We start from the raw sequence: 13,348 nt of genomic DNA on the forward strand, positions 1-13,348 counted from the left end.
AGTGTTCTTCATTTTTTATGATATTGATGAACAGTAACGGAAAATCTATCATAAAAATGGGATGAATTCAGCGCCTCAAAATTGGCGTAACTTGTGATTTTCAGCCAAATTAGATAACATTTTAGGTTTTGTCCGACTTTTGTTCGAAGATCCGCCACTGTGCGTCGGTCTGGTAGCTAGACTTGTCCAATTTACTTCAAATTTGGAGCAAGCACTCCAGATGGGAATAGGAATCGATTCAAGGGTGGGCGGAAGAAAATTTCAGAAAATCATTATTTTTTCTGAGCAGTCTAATCGACATATTAAAAAAAACCTGTTTTAATCCACCTAGCGGTGCAATTGTGCCTTTCTCATTTCTCTAAACTATGGCACGGAGGCTTTTTATGTTAAACATAATTGTGGAAATGTCCATTACATTCTTAGTACACTTTGCACTTATACACAATGGCTTGCCAGTCACGAACTTGATGAGCTACGTGTCGACGGTGAAACACTTGAAACAAAAAAATATCATACTCCATTAGCCTAATCAGCATTAGATCAATGTTATCTGCTTGCTAACTCATTTTGTCATGCGGGGGTGGGTATGTGAAGAGGGCGAAAGTCCCATGAACGAGCGACTCCCCAGCTTAAATTGGTATGCTTTGTGATATAGTGGTGGTTTAAAGATGATGGGGTTGAAAGGGAGGGGTATGAGGGCTGGATGGGGTGGTGGTCTGAGGGGTGATTTAAGGAGATTTTTAAAGGAGGGGAGCGAACAGTAGAGGGGGGGTGTAACCCCTCTCCGTAAACCATCAACTACGCCCCTGTTAAAATCCAGAAACCCTATGCGATTCGAAAAAAAAATTTGGCCCTTTGGCCGGGATTAGGTTGACGTTTTTCAGAGTGATTGCATAACCTTTCTATATGAGAAAGGCAAAAATGTGCCAAAATCCAAAAAAGTGAATGGTCGTCAAATTTTTTTTCGAGTTTGCATCAAATCTCGACGTTTCATTCACCTTGAACACATTTAGCATCAAAAATAAAAATTCTATTTTTAATTTTTCCTATAGTTTATATGAGAAATTTCTGAGTGGCCGCACTCTGAAACCCGTAATTCCGGAACCAGAATTCCGATCGATCCAAAATTCAATAGCAGCCGATGGGAAGGTTGCACCTTTCATTTGAGACTAGGTTTGGGCGAATCGGTCGAGCCATCTCTGAGAAAAATGAGTGACATTATTTGACACATACGCACATACATACACACACACATACACACACATACATACACACATACAGACTTTTTCCGATCTCGACGAACTGAGTCGAATGGGATATGACACTCGGCCCTCCGGGATTAGGTTGACGTTTTTCAGAGTGATTGCATAACCTTTCTATATGAGAAAGACAAAAAACTACTGAAAAATGTCAGTTTTCTAACTTTGTAGAAGAGCTATTTACATCTCTTTCCATTGTAATATTAGTGTTAACGCCTTCTATGCAGTGAGATGTGGACAAACATTTTCAAGCCAAAAGATGGTGCATCCAATATTCTTCCAAAACCATCATTCAACCAAATCGAATAACTTTTTGGGTAATCAAATAAGTTTAATGGGTATTGATCCACTGCCACGTGTTAATAGGCCCCGTACAAAACTAACTCAGACATCACTTGGCTAAAAGTGCTATAAATTCACATAAACAGCTAAATGGCTATTCCTTCTTTTAATAAAGCCATAGGCTATAGAATGATCATTCCTATTCTAACGTGCAGTGAAAATCTGATGTATACAGCTCCACCTAGCGGAGACAATGCAAGCAAGTGGGCTTTCTACATGGATATTGCCAAGAAACCCCTACAAACTTTAAACCCGTTAGTTCGGCTGATAACTGGTTCTACTTGGTTCAAACTTACAGCGGATACAATTGAGAGGGGGATGGTTTAAGAATCGACCGATCACATTTTCAAAAAAAATGTTTTATTTTTCTGCTGGAAATCCTAATGTTTGTGTGAGTATTTAGCAGCGTCTAGACGTATAACTTTTATTGACTAGCTTATGAAATCAGCGTCTTACCTCCGTACCACCAGAGCAGGACAAGCTTGCGTGCCTTTATTATTTAAAATAGGTGGAAAGTTTCTCAAAACATTGTAGAACGAGTTAGGCGAGACCTTTCATACAATAAGAAACTAATGACGAAATAAAAACGAATACGGACTGCAGCATAACCAGTTATAAAACTAGTTTCAAAAAATATTATCAATTTAGCTAAGGTGTTCAAAAATATTATTAACAAACATAATTTCGTAGAACTTCCAAAAAGTACCTATTATTTAATTTAATCATAATTTTTCCATAAAACCAAACAAATCGAGTTGTTGGATATGACCTAACCAATCTCAAGATAAATTAGATTTTTCCAAACTGCCATTCGAAGAGCAAACTCCCACTACTACTTATCCAAATAAAAAAGTGTATCAAACAGTTATTGTGGAACTTCTCAAAGTATAGCTTGCTTATTAATGCACTCTTCCACTCCTGCAATGCCCACTTGCGAAAAAGGCTGACTCAAACACTGGAATCCGATGCACACTTTATGCCGCTTCGCGCTGAATGAACTGCAGGAAGGTGCTAAGTAAACAATTTCATAAACGAGCAATGTGTAAAAGCGCTCTTGTACAACTTCCTTCCTTCCACAACACCTCACCGCACGACCGTTTTCACGTCCACCACTCGTCACGTTCACAGTTTTTTGCTGAGGGCTCTTGACTTTAATTTTCCTCGGTTTTGTTCAACCACTTCACTATACTCATATCATTCAGCGACGGGTAATGTTATATAACGGTGATAACTGATACACGACTGTCGTACTTCTTTTTTTTTTGGATAAAAAAATGCACCAACGAAAACCCAGCCCAGCCCACTGAAGCACGCAGAAATCTTAAAACTACGTTTTCGCCACTCGCGTCATTGATTTTAAGATGGAACAGCTTGCCAGCCTGTGCGTACATACCGCCTTGAACCCATCAACGCCTGTCATTCCATAAACAAAAATAATAAGAATTAAGTTAGTGAAAAACCGACCCTGAAATTGACCGACTGCGGAACAAACAGTCCAAAACTTTCCACCGACCTAGACACACTGTGTGAGAAAATGTAACTGATAAAATGAGAACTGACACATAACATATGATTGCATCCGAGGCTTGCATGTAAACAGGCAACGGTATCAGCAGCGTGGAAAACACAGGCGATGTCGGGTCGGGTATTTTCCGACCGAGAAAAAGAGAGAAATGTCTGCCCGAAAGAGAGATTATGCGCCGTCCAGACCGGCTGTTCGTGTTTTGGAAAATGTCGACGGGAGTGTTGTAAACGCGTATATTGATAAGAAACAACTGGCAGCTTGAAAGCGAGATTCGAGCAGTTGGGGGGCGAGGAACACGTGGACGGTCGAAATGAATATACATACACACCAACTCAACTTTTCCGATTGGCATGTGGAATGCTACTGATTGGAACTTGAAGTTCAGAAGTCATGCACATTCTAACCTTTTTCTCTCTCTCTGGTTATTTATGATGGATTGAGTAACTGTAGCAGTTACAAGTCAATTCGACTCGTGAATTTTGAGCAGGATAGTATTATTAGTGCAAGGCAAGGAAGACCGGCCAAGGTTAAGGTGGCAGCCCGAAGCTCGGCGAATTGTGATATATAAGGTTATGCTACTTAGTCTTAGTCACAAACAAGCCGTCGGAGGCATTAGCTTCCTGTTTCTTCCGAACCATGTTTTTTATTCTCCTATTTTTCGAGTCAATATTCCTCGCGAGACTTTCCGTAGTATGTAGCTTGAATTACATTAGTAGTCTTAAATTACCCTTAGAGCCCAAGCAAAGTCTTAAATCGAATTAAAAACCTATCTTGGTGCCGTGATGTTACAGGTAATGATTACTCAGATTGCTATCGCGTTGGTCGTTTTAACGGTTAAAGGATCAAAAACGAGGGCAGAAAATGTGTCCTATGACATCAAATATTAGCCTTCAGCAAGAACAAACTGAAAAGTTATTGAGATACTGAAACTTCTTGTGATTTTCGAAATAAGTATACAAGTTGATGTTTTGCGTTTCCCATACGTCGCTGTTGTGCTATCTTATGACAAACGCAATTTTGGGCTAAACTGAGTTAGATATGCCACATTACTTGTCTGAAAAATCTCTACAAAGTTGGGTTTTCTACTTAGTTACTGATGTATAGCCAGAAACGTGATGAGAAATTGCGATTTGTTTGCTATAAACCACTGCACAGTGGAAGAAATCAGACCAAAAAGGCATTTAATTGGAAGCCGCTGAAAAAGTAGAACAATATATACACAACCACCAGTTGCGGAGTTCTTTATGAAATAAAATGCAATCAAATTTGTTCGCCGCACGCAACTGTGGCCGGAGATATGGGTCTTTGAAGATCTGGAGTTTTCATCAACTCTGAGGCCTAATTCAGAAGCCGCAGTAAAAGTACAAAGAATTATAACCTCAAAGTAGTGGAAAACTACAAAATAGTTGTTTGTTTAGATTATTTTTGGGAAGGTATTTATCGAACTAAAATAGTAAAATAAGTCTCATACCCCGATCTAATGGTAAAAAATATCGAAAAAAAATCCACTAATTGCATTGTTACTGGCATTATTACGCCTGGTTTAATGAAAAACCGTTAATGTTCCAGATCTTCAATGCCCCATATCTCCGGCCACAGTTGCGTGCGGTGAACAAATTTGATTGCGTCTTGATAGTTGGAGTTTAACGCAGCTTGGAGAGCACAAATCTTTGCATTTTTACTGAGGCTGCTGGATTAAGGCGTCAGATTTGATGAAAACCGGTAATGTTCCGGATCTTCAAAGCCCCATATCTCCGACCACGGTACCGTGCAGTAAACAGATTTGATTGCATTTTGTTTCTTCTAAAATTTCGCAACTTTTGGTGTATATATTGTTATACTTTTTCAGTGGCTTCCAATTAAATGCCTTTTTAGTCGGATTTCCTCCACTGTGCACTGTGTGTTGGGATTGACTAAAGTTGTCTTGATGTTTAAGATGTTTTTCTGTGTAAAAATGTCTGAGGACCGGAGGGCCGAGTCTCTTATACCAATCTACTCAGAATGAATTGCCGAATAACATAGATGTAGTCAGAAAATGAAATGGAAAGGGGGAGGGGGGCTTGTCTACTCAACAGTTTCTCTTTAAGATAGTTTAGTGTAACATAAATAGTACATCTTCAACGCAGCTTTATACCGCTGATTTCAAAATTAATATTACGTGTTTGAATGCTACTATCTAAGGGCTCTGCTATTATCGCATTTAAAATGGTACAACGGTTTTCTAAGTTTTACATATTTTAAAACCCTATTTCTTAGCCGTTCAGAGTCAGAATTTAAAAAATGCATATCCGAAGATTTCTTGAAGTTTCGGAATTATTTCTATTGACATTTTCTTTTGAGAATCTAGAAACGAAACCAGGATAGTTACTTCAAACAAATGTTCTTGATGAATTTGAGTTAGATTTACGCAAAACAGTGGGGATATGAGCAAACCTGAAATTTCCAGAACACAACACATAAGTTTTTAGGTGTAAATTCTAAATGTTGTAAATGTTGCTTCTCTCAGCGACTATAGTCTCGTGCAACATGAGGCCAATCTATGTCGCCATTCACCTCTGATACAGAACTCCTATCCCTTACCACCCCGCTGTGCTAACCGGGGTACAGGCCACCATTTGCCGTTTTTGCTTAAACGCGGGACTTGGTCGGGTTCTATCTACAACCGCTATTAGTTCGTTCACTTCAACAGGTTGACGGATTGGAGCCTGTCTCAGTTTCGTTTCGAGCGGGAGTTGCATAAGTGAATATCGACTAGGATCTGTGGTCGTATGGTGACAGGGAAGGGGGACAAACGACACGTGGAACTTCTAGTATATCCGTCTTGTAGAGTAAATCTTTCGGTAGAGTTAATGGTTATTTTTGGTAGCTCAAAATTCTTTCTTGTTTTTTTTTGTAGGTTCGGTTTGTACACAACCCTCGATTAATAATTTTCTCAAAAAATATTTGTTCTGAAATTAGTCCCAGTAAAACTTTAATCTGACTAGTATTGATGATCACGGGTCAATGCGTACTGAAAATTCGCCGCGTCGGTTTTCATGAATCTAATTTCAAGTTCCGTTATTCCTTTGTATTTCCCTTTAATGTTCGATATTATTGTTCGTATACGTGTTTTTCACAAACAATCCGATATGGAAAATAGTAAATACTTTCCTTGATTTATAACATCGCTATCATGTCTGTGCAACGTGTTATCACTCGGTAGTTTTCAACCCAATCAATCTATCTTAGAGAAGGAATAGCGAAATTTGTCAGAATACTGTGACAATAAATAGTGATCCGGCCCATTATGCAGATAAGATTAGCTTTTCTAGGCAACACTCCCACGGTCGGCTGTGTGGGGTTCAAATTGCTTTTGTTTAGGAAACATAGGATACTCTCGATAGCCGGCTACCCAGAGTTTAAAAAAAACTAAAAACGAAAATCAACTAAGCTACTACCCAATAAACCATGCTTTACAGATCGCATCGTTTGGAGCGAATCCTAGACCATATACCCTTCCAAATCACCAACTCCGCGACACCTATGGAAGAGTCTGATGAGTCGTCTACCTTCCGTTAAGTAGGTGGAGCATCAACACTTCCCGTCTACCTTATCCTTCATCCTTCCCCGTGAAAAATGGAGATGGGGGCGGCCGGCAATGATGGCTATCGTGCTGTTGAGGTTTTAGTATGGGTCGGATTAGTATGAATTCCACTTCCTAAGCAACTCTTATTAGATAATCAGCAGTCAAACATGATAGAGTCAATGTTTAAATTAGCTTTTAGAAGTAACTCGTATCAAATCATCAACAGAAAATCATAATATCAGCATCCATTAAGGTTGGATAGAGAAAGGGTGAATTTCGCAAACGAAAAAAGCAGTTTTTTTCACACCGTATGTCAGATCTTCATAAAAATCAATCAGCAGTACTGTAACATTCTACATACGCTGATTGATTTTTATGAAGATCTGATATACGGTGTGGAAAAAACTGCTTTTTTCGTTTGCGAATTTCGCGCATTCTCTGTCCAACCTTTATCCAATACCATCTCCTTTACACAACGAAACAACCAGTGCATATCTAATCGTGAATCACACCCACAGTACCACTCGCCAGAGGAAAACAAACCAAAAGGCATAAGCCAGTTCAGACTTCAAAATATACACCGCAGTGCTCTCTAGGACGCGCCGTGGTAAATTTTTCTTACGCGTACCTGGCGCCACATACAAATTAAAAGAGCAAGAGAGCGCGGTTTTCTCGCACCAAACCACCGCATCGCCAATCAGTTCCAAAAGAAAGAGCTGTCTACTTTTTCTGCGGTGTGTTATCATGGTATCTTCTCTGTATGTATGAAACTGGCACGCCAGTGAATCATCAGAATGAAATGCTATCAGCGCCTGGCGACAGTCATAGGATGTGTTACCTACCACCGAAGAATGTGAGCTGACATGACACGCAACAGCTGCTACGCTTACAACGTCAGAACAAAAACTAACGAATTTTTCTTATGTTCACTTTTTATACGTGTCGCAGCTCATTCGATGACAAAGAGGCAGTTCTAGCAACGCTCGCTGCTTGATCGAATTGTACCGACTAATCATGGACCAGATAATTATTGCTTTTGTAAATCTCTCCGAATTGCTTACAAAATTGTTGTACATATTTCCAATCAGATAGCGCCCGTTTGAAAAATCGGGTAAAATTCCGGCAGAAAATTTTGAAACGGGACCCCTATATTGAAACGTTAGAAGTATTCTACTTTAAAAACCTGGCCAGTGACCCATTGACCCTGTGTGGGACTCGCGACTCGCTTTCGTGTTTAACCACTAAAACACCCCTTACTTTTTTATCGCCCTTTTCCCCACGGAACTATTCAAGGTATTACATCCTGGGGGGAGGTGTCCCGATATTTTTTCGTCAGACCTCTCTCTTCTGCTATATCTCGGAGCCTCACTTGATTTATGAAGTGTCTCGACCTTTGATTCAACTCTCGACTCCTCTCTTGCTTCTTGACCCCATCCATTACGTCACCATTTAGCTCTCGTCCTTGTGAGCCGTTTAGATGCTGATTCAATGAACCATTTAGCTCCTGTTTCCATAAATCATTCAGCTCCCGGCATTATTAGGATCTGCTCGGATGGTTCCAGACGGTGAACTTACCCTACTCCGTCCAATAATTCCCCGACGGAGGAATTTCTACCAACACCAATGCTTTCTTGAAACATATAGCTCTTAGTTTTATCGAGACCTACTCGGATATTATCCGGCGGTTAACTACCCTACTCCGACTGAGAGTTCCTCGGCAGCGGAGATCCGCTCAGTAGCGATGTCCGTTTCGTGAGCCAATTAGCATCCATTTTTGTCACGATATAATCGGCTAGTCCACTGCGATGAACCTACTATGAATTCCTCATCGGTAAATTTCTCCCGATTTCGATGCTCGTTTCCGTGAGCCATTTAGCTCTTCGCTTCGTCCCGATCTACTAGATATAGTCCCCGACTGTGGACCTAGCCTACTCAACGGACCAGCCAGTGGGTGCTGTGATCCGCCCAGCGATTCCGAGTGGAGCGTAGCTTCATGTTCACTGACGTCCTAACGACCCACTGGCAGCTATTCGACGCGATCTACTTGCACTAATCTCCAGCGGTGGATCTAGTCCACTCACGAGCTACCCCGTAGGGTGTCGAGGTCGGTCCGGTGATTCTGGTGAAGCTTGACGTCCGGTTCACTGGCACCCCAAATGTATGCGCTCGTGACACGAATATCCATTAGGCGAAACGTGCTTGTCATTTTCGTTTGGTTTCGGATTGAGTTTAGTGCAGCATCCCAGACCGATACTCCATCCCTCAGTATTGAGGATGAGACACCTACCAGGACGTCTCGTGCTGCATCATGCTCCTCCGATGTTCGGAATTATCCTTGCCAATGCGTTAGTTGTCCTCGCAGCCTTCTCACATACATAGTCGACATGGCTCTAGTAATTCAATCGATCGTCGACCATCACACCCAGATGTTTCAGCGCACGCATCGATGGGTTTGAGTGTCCGCCGACGCTGATCACGACATCCTGGATTTTTTACCGTTGCTGACCAGCACAACCTGTGGTGAGCCACCTGCAACTTGGCATCAGCCATCCAGGTTTCCACGATGGCTATTGTCTCTGCTGTCAACATCTCCACTTCCTCGAAAGTCTCGCCGGTTATCGTCTGGACAACGTCATCTGTAAAACCAACTATCTCAACTCCCCTGGGCAATTCCAGTGATAACACTCCGTTGTACATTATATTCCAGAACGTTGTGCCAAGTATGGAGCCCTGAGGTAGTCCCGCAGTGATCCTAATCGAGCTCTACCCCATTTTCGTTTCGTAGAACAGTACTCGGTTCTAAAAGTACCTTTCGGAACCTTGTGCAGATAGTCCGGAACCCGCTTCTGTAGAGCGCTAAGGTGATCGCGCTTAGCTGGCACTGTTGAACACGATATTTACGTCCATCGTTTCCACGGTGTAGTAGCGATTAACCCTTCTCTTTTGCTTCAATGCTTTCTCCGCGCTCGCGATGACTGTGCGGATGGTGTTCACCGTCTGGAATCCGAACTGCTTTTACGATATTCCGTTCTCACCTTCAGCGTAGTTCATGAGCCTGTTGAGGATGCCCCTTTCCAGAAGTTTCCCAAGAGTACCCAACAGGCATATAGGCCGATACGATGCTGGATCTCCTGGGGGCTTCCCTGGTTTTTTAGCAACACTAACTGCTGGATCTTCCATCTGTCTGTCAGCTTCACCAGAGCTCCCAAATGACAGTAACCTCTTGCGTTGGTCAGCTTGCTACCCGGTCCCACGGCCTAAGCGTTAAAATCTCCTCATGTAACAATCGGTGTTCGTCCAACTAACGAGTCGGTTAGTGCATTCGCACAAATCAGATCTTTCTGGTCCTGCACAGTTTCTTGCCTGATGGCCAAAACCCTGGCACCTGAAACACCCCTCCGTTTGGTTAGTGGCTATATAAATCGTAACGAGCATACGAACCATCCGACTTTGATCTTACCGGTCGACATAAGCTTGTTGGCTGCGGTCGACGACAAGTCTATCTTTGCTGCCTGTGTTGCACTGTACGCTGTCCTCATTGACATCTGCTCTTTCTCCAGATTACATTACCCTTTAGCATGCTCCTCACTTCGTCTTCCATTGTGATCGCGTCCAGATTCCAGCACTCGACCTTTGCTTCCTGAGCTAAAATTCTGACGTTCGCTTCTCCCCTCACCGCTTCTGTCACGAGTTTCCAATAGGGTCTTTCTTCAGCTCGAACTGCATCTCGCTTTTTTGAGTGCGCCTGGTTTTTACTACGTTCTCCCCCAGCTCCTTCAGCTTGGAATCCTCTCTCACCCTTTTAAAAACCGCAGCGTACATCACGCCGTTGTTTGCTTTGACAACTAGAGCGCCTCCTCTACAGTTCACCTGGCGCAGCCGAAGGTTTTCTTTCTTCTTTTTCTTCTATGCATCCTTTTCTTTCTATTTTCTCATCCTATCATCTGCGGTTCGCCATTCTCTCTACAATTGTCGACTGCACCGACCTTCTTGGGCTTCTTCGGTTCCTTCTCCCTTCAGCATCTCATGGGCTCCTGCCGCGGGCGGTCACCCTTCAGCGTCTCATGTGCTTCTGCTTTCGTTATCTCCGTGTTCTTCAGTGTCTTTTCGGCATTTTCAGCTCTCTAGTAACGCCATTTGTTCGCATTCCCTAACTTGTAACCCACATCAACCCTCCCCCCCTCCTCTTCAGCCACCTTATTGATCACATTGACTACCGAAAAAGGTTTCGGCAGTCCCGGGAAAAATGGCTTTATTTCAAAATTACCAAACTCACATCAGTTTCTTGGGCCTGACTGCTATAACATTTCGTACGTATCGCTTATATGGTTCCGGATATATAGACAGCATCGTCTGGTCACATATCGTCGTTGTTGTGCTATCTTATAACCAGAGCCATTTAGCATATTCCGAGAAAAACGATTTTTAAAGTTTGAGATTGAATAGCTTGAAACTTATAAATGGTATAAGCAATCCAAAGAATACAATTGGTGCTTCTATTTATTCTGTATTATTCTCTCAAATATTACGAAGATCGGTTGACTATGTTGCGAGTTTTTACTATAAATGTAAACAAAAGTCGCACTCACACGTGTCATAGGTGTGTATTGATGACAAAATTTGTATGGCGTGCCATAATCGCGCATGGAAAATTTTCCATAGAAAAAATTCACCAATTATGATCTTTTGTTCATATCTTTGGCTTCATTTGGTCTATAAACAATCTGTTAGATGCATTTTGAAGAAAATGAGTCAGGGAATCTAGAAAAAGAGTTATTTTTCGTTACAGTGTTGCCAAATATGCTATATTGCCAATTGAAAACTTAAATTGCATGTTTCTCACAATTCGTGTATTTTTGTTTTGAAAATGATTATGCCAGTGTTTCTCGGATAGTTTTACACATAAAAATATCTTAAACATCAAGATAACTTGATCCAATTCCTATACACAGTCATTTGAAGTAAAAAATTGAAAATTTCCCAGCACATTTCTCGCTATATCTCAGTAACCAAGCAGAATGTCAAAATTCTGAAAACGCTACTTTGTAGAGATTTTTTAGACAAATAATGTGGCATATCTAACTCAGTTTACCCCAAAATGGCGTTTGTCATAAGATAGCACAACAGCGACTATCTGTAATTCCCATATAATAACGAACATTTTTTTTGAATTCGTATTTCATGATCAGTCTTCACCTTTTATTTCCATGCAGTTTGAACACAGGACATGTGGAGAGATCAAGTAATTTCTTAAGCAAAGCGGACCTAGCAAAGACACCCCGATTAGAATCTGATTTCGTTCCATCCCCCGCGGTAAGCATTGAATGCAAATGCTTGCAATCCAGTATTTTCATGGGTTGGAGTGATGGGTCCCTAAAATAGCAAACTCAATACTTCCTCGTACGTTAAACTATTGTCGGAGGCCACGCCATAATTTTCGATGTCCCTAGCGGGAAGATAAACAATATAGTCCTTCGCGAAGAGCTCGCAACATGCAATATCGTTTTCCAACACGACCCTGAGTTTTTCTGGTCGGATCTTGGATGTTTCGGTCACAGTCGAGGTTTTGTTTTGGGCTACCCGCTAGAAGATGACCACAGGCGAACCGGTCGAGAGCTTCGGATATTGTTCGTATCTGGATTACCATGCACGGCCAGCCTTGTAATCCAATAGGGAAATCGTCACCGCACAAGATTAGTGCCCACGCTAACGGAGAAGAAAACAATAAAAGTGCACACAAGTGTAGAGAGGACAGAAAGAAAAATCAACCGGAAATTATATATTCAATTCGGCGCTGGAATAGCTACTATTGTCGTACCCCACACAGGAAGAATGATTTTTTTCCCTTGTCGATCCGAGAGCTACGGAACAAATGAGGTCTTCCTGATGAACTGGTTATAGAATTCGGAATCTAGTAAAAACCACTAAACTTTCAAAAAACTGATATCAGCTGATTTATTTGCGTCTGAAACGCATAAATTACTACAATGAATTGATGAAATAGTAATTGTACATATTTATGCAAATAGACTAACAGTCACAATGTTCAACATACGTTCAAGTCCAATAATACTACTATAGCATCCAAGAAGGTAAACAGCAGAGAAAACTATTTCGTAGCTTAGGTACATATGTGGTTATGTATATCATTCGTTATTTGTAAGTCACACATTGTTCATATGCTCTGATGAAGTCAATAAAAACCCTTGCAAGTAGCACAATGTTTTTCAGACTTGGACGCATTTTATCACTGTCGCGAGATAAATGGGCACTAAAAAGCCGTTCAGTACAAACCTTACCGATGCTCAGTAGATTGAAATTCTCAACATTGTAGTATTTTGTTGGCCTGGCAGTGAACATCCCCGTGTTTCATCATTGTTATTATTATTTCATGGACAGATTTATTTTTCTTGTTTATTCTTTTCACACTAATGCCGTTCATTTGGATCATTATTCAGAGGCGATATCATAGTGGCTGTAGGAGTTTTAAATTTAGAAAAAATATTAGTATTCTTAGACTGACCTGTGATAAATTACAATAATATGTTTCCCCTCGAAACGATTCTCTATTAGTCACTTGACGATAATTACAGGAAAAGTAAAATATTTGTCAACGCTGTGCTAGAAAGTTAATTTTCTCTCCATATTATCAATAAC

The 13,348-nt window shown here is 41.2% G+C and overlaps 1 protein-coding gene across 8 annotated transcripts in view; it reads right to left on the reverse strand.

The window, feature by feature from the left end:
* LOC131683654 (Kv channel-interacting protein 4-like) overlaps positions 1-13,348 on the reverse strand; it is a 112,291-nt gene that overhangs the window by 75,405 nt on the left and 23,538 nt on the right. For 2 of the 8 annotated variants that reach the window (XM_058965821.1, XM_058965816.1), the window contains exon 1: positions 2,995-3,147. The exons of 3 other annotated variants lie outside the window; for them this stretch is intronic. The gene's annotated coding sequence lies outside the window, so the exon portion shown is untranslated. Of the gene's footprint in view, positions 1-2,057; positions 2,178-2,532; positions 2,683-2,994; positions 3,174-13,348 lie in introns of those variants that run through there. 3 more of the 8 variants (XM_058965817.1, XM_058965818.1, XM_058965819.1) reach the window with 3 other exon arrangements.

The sequence above is a fragment of the Topomyia yanbarensis genome, chromosome 2 (genome assembly GCF_030247195.1).
Source record: "Topomyia yanbarensis strain Yona2022 chromosome 2, ASM3024719v1, whole genome shotgun sequence".
NCBI classification, from domain to species: domain Eukaryota; kingdom Metazoa; phylum Arthropoda; class Insecta; order Diptera; family Culicidae; genus Topomyia; species Topomyia yanbarensis.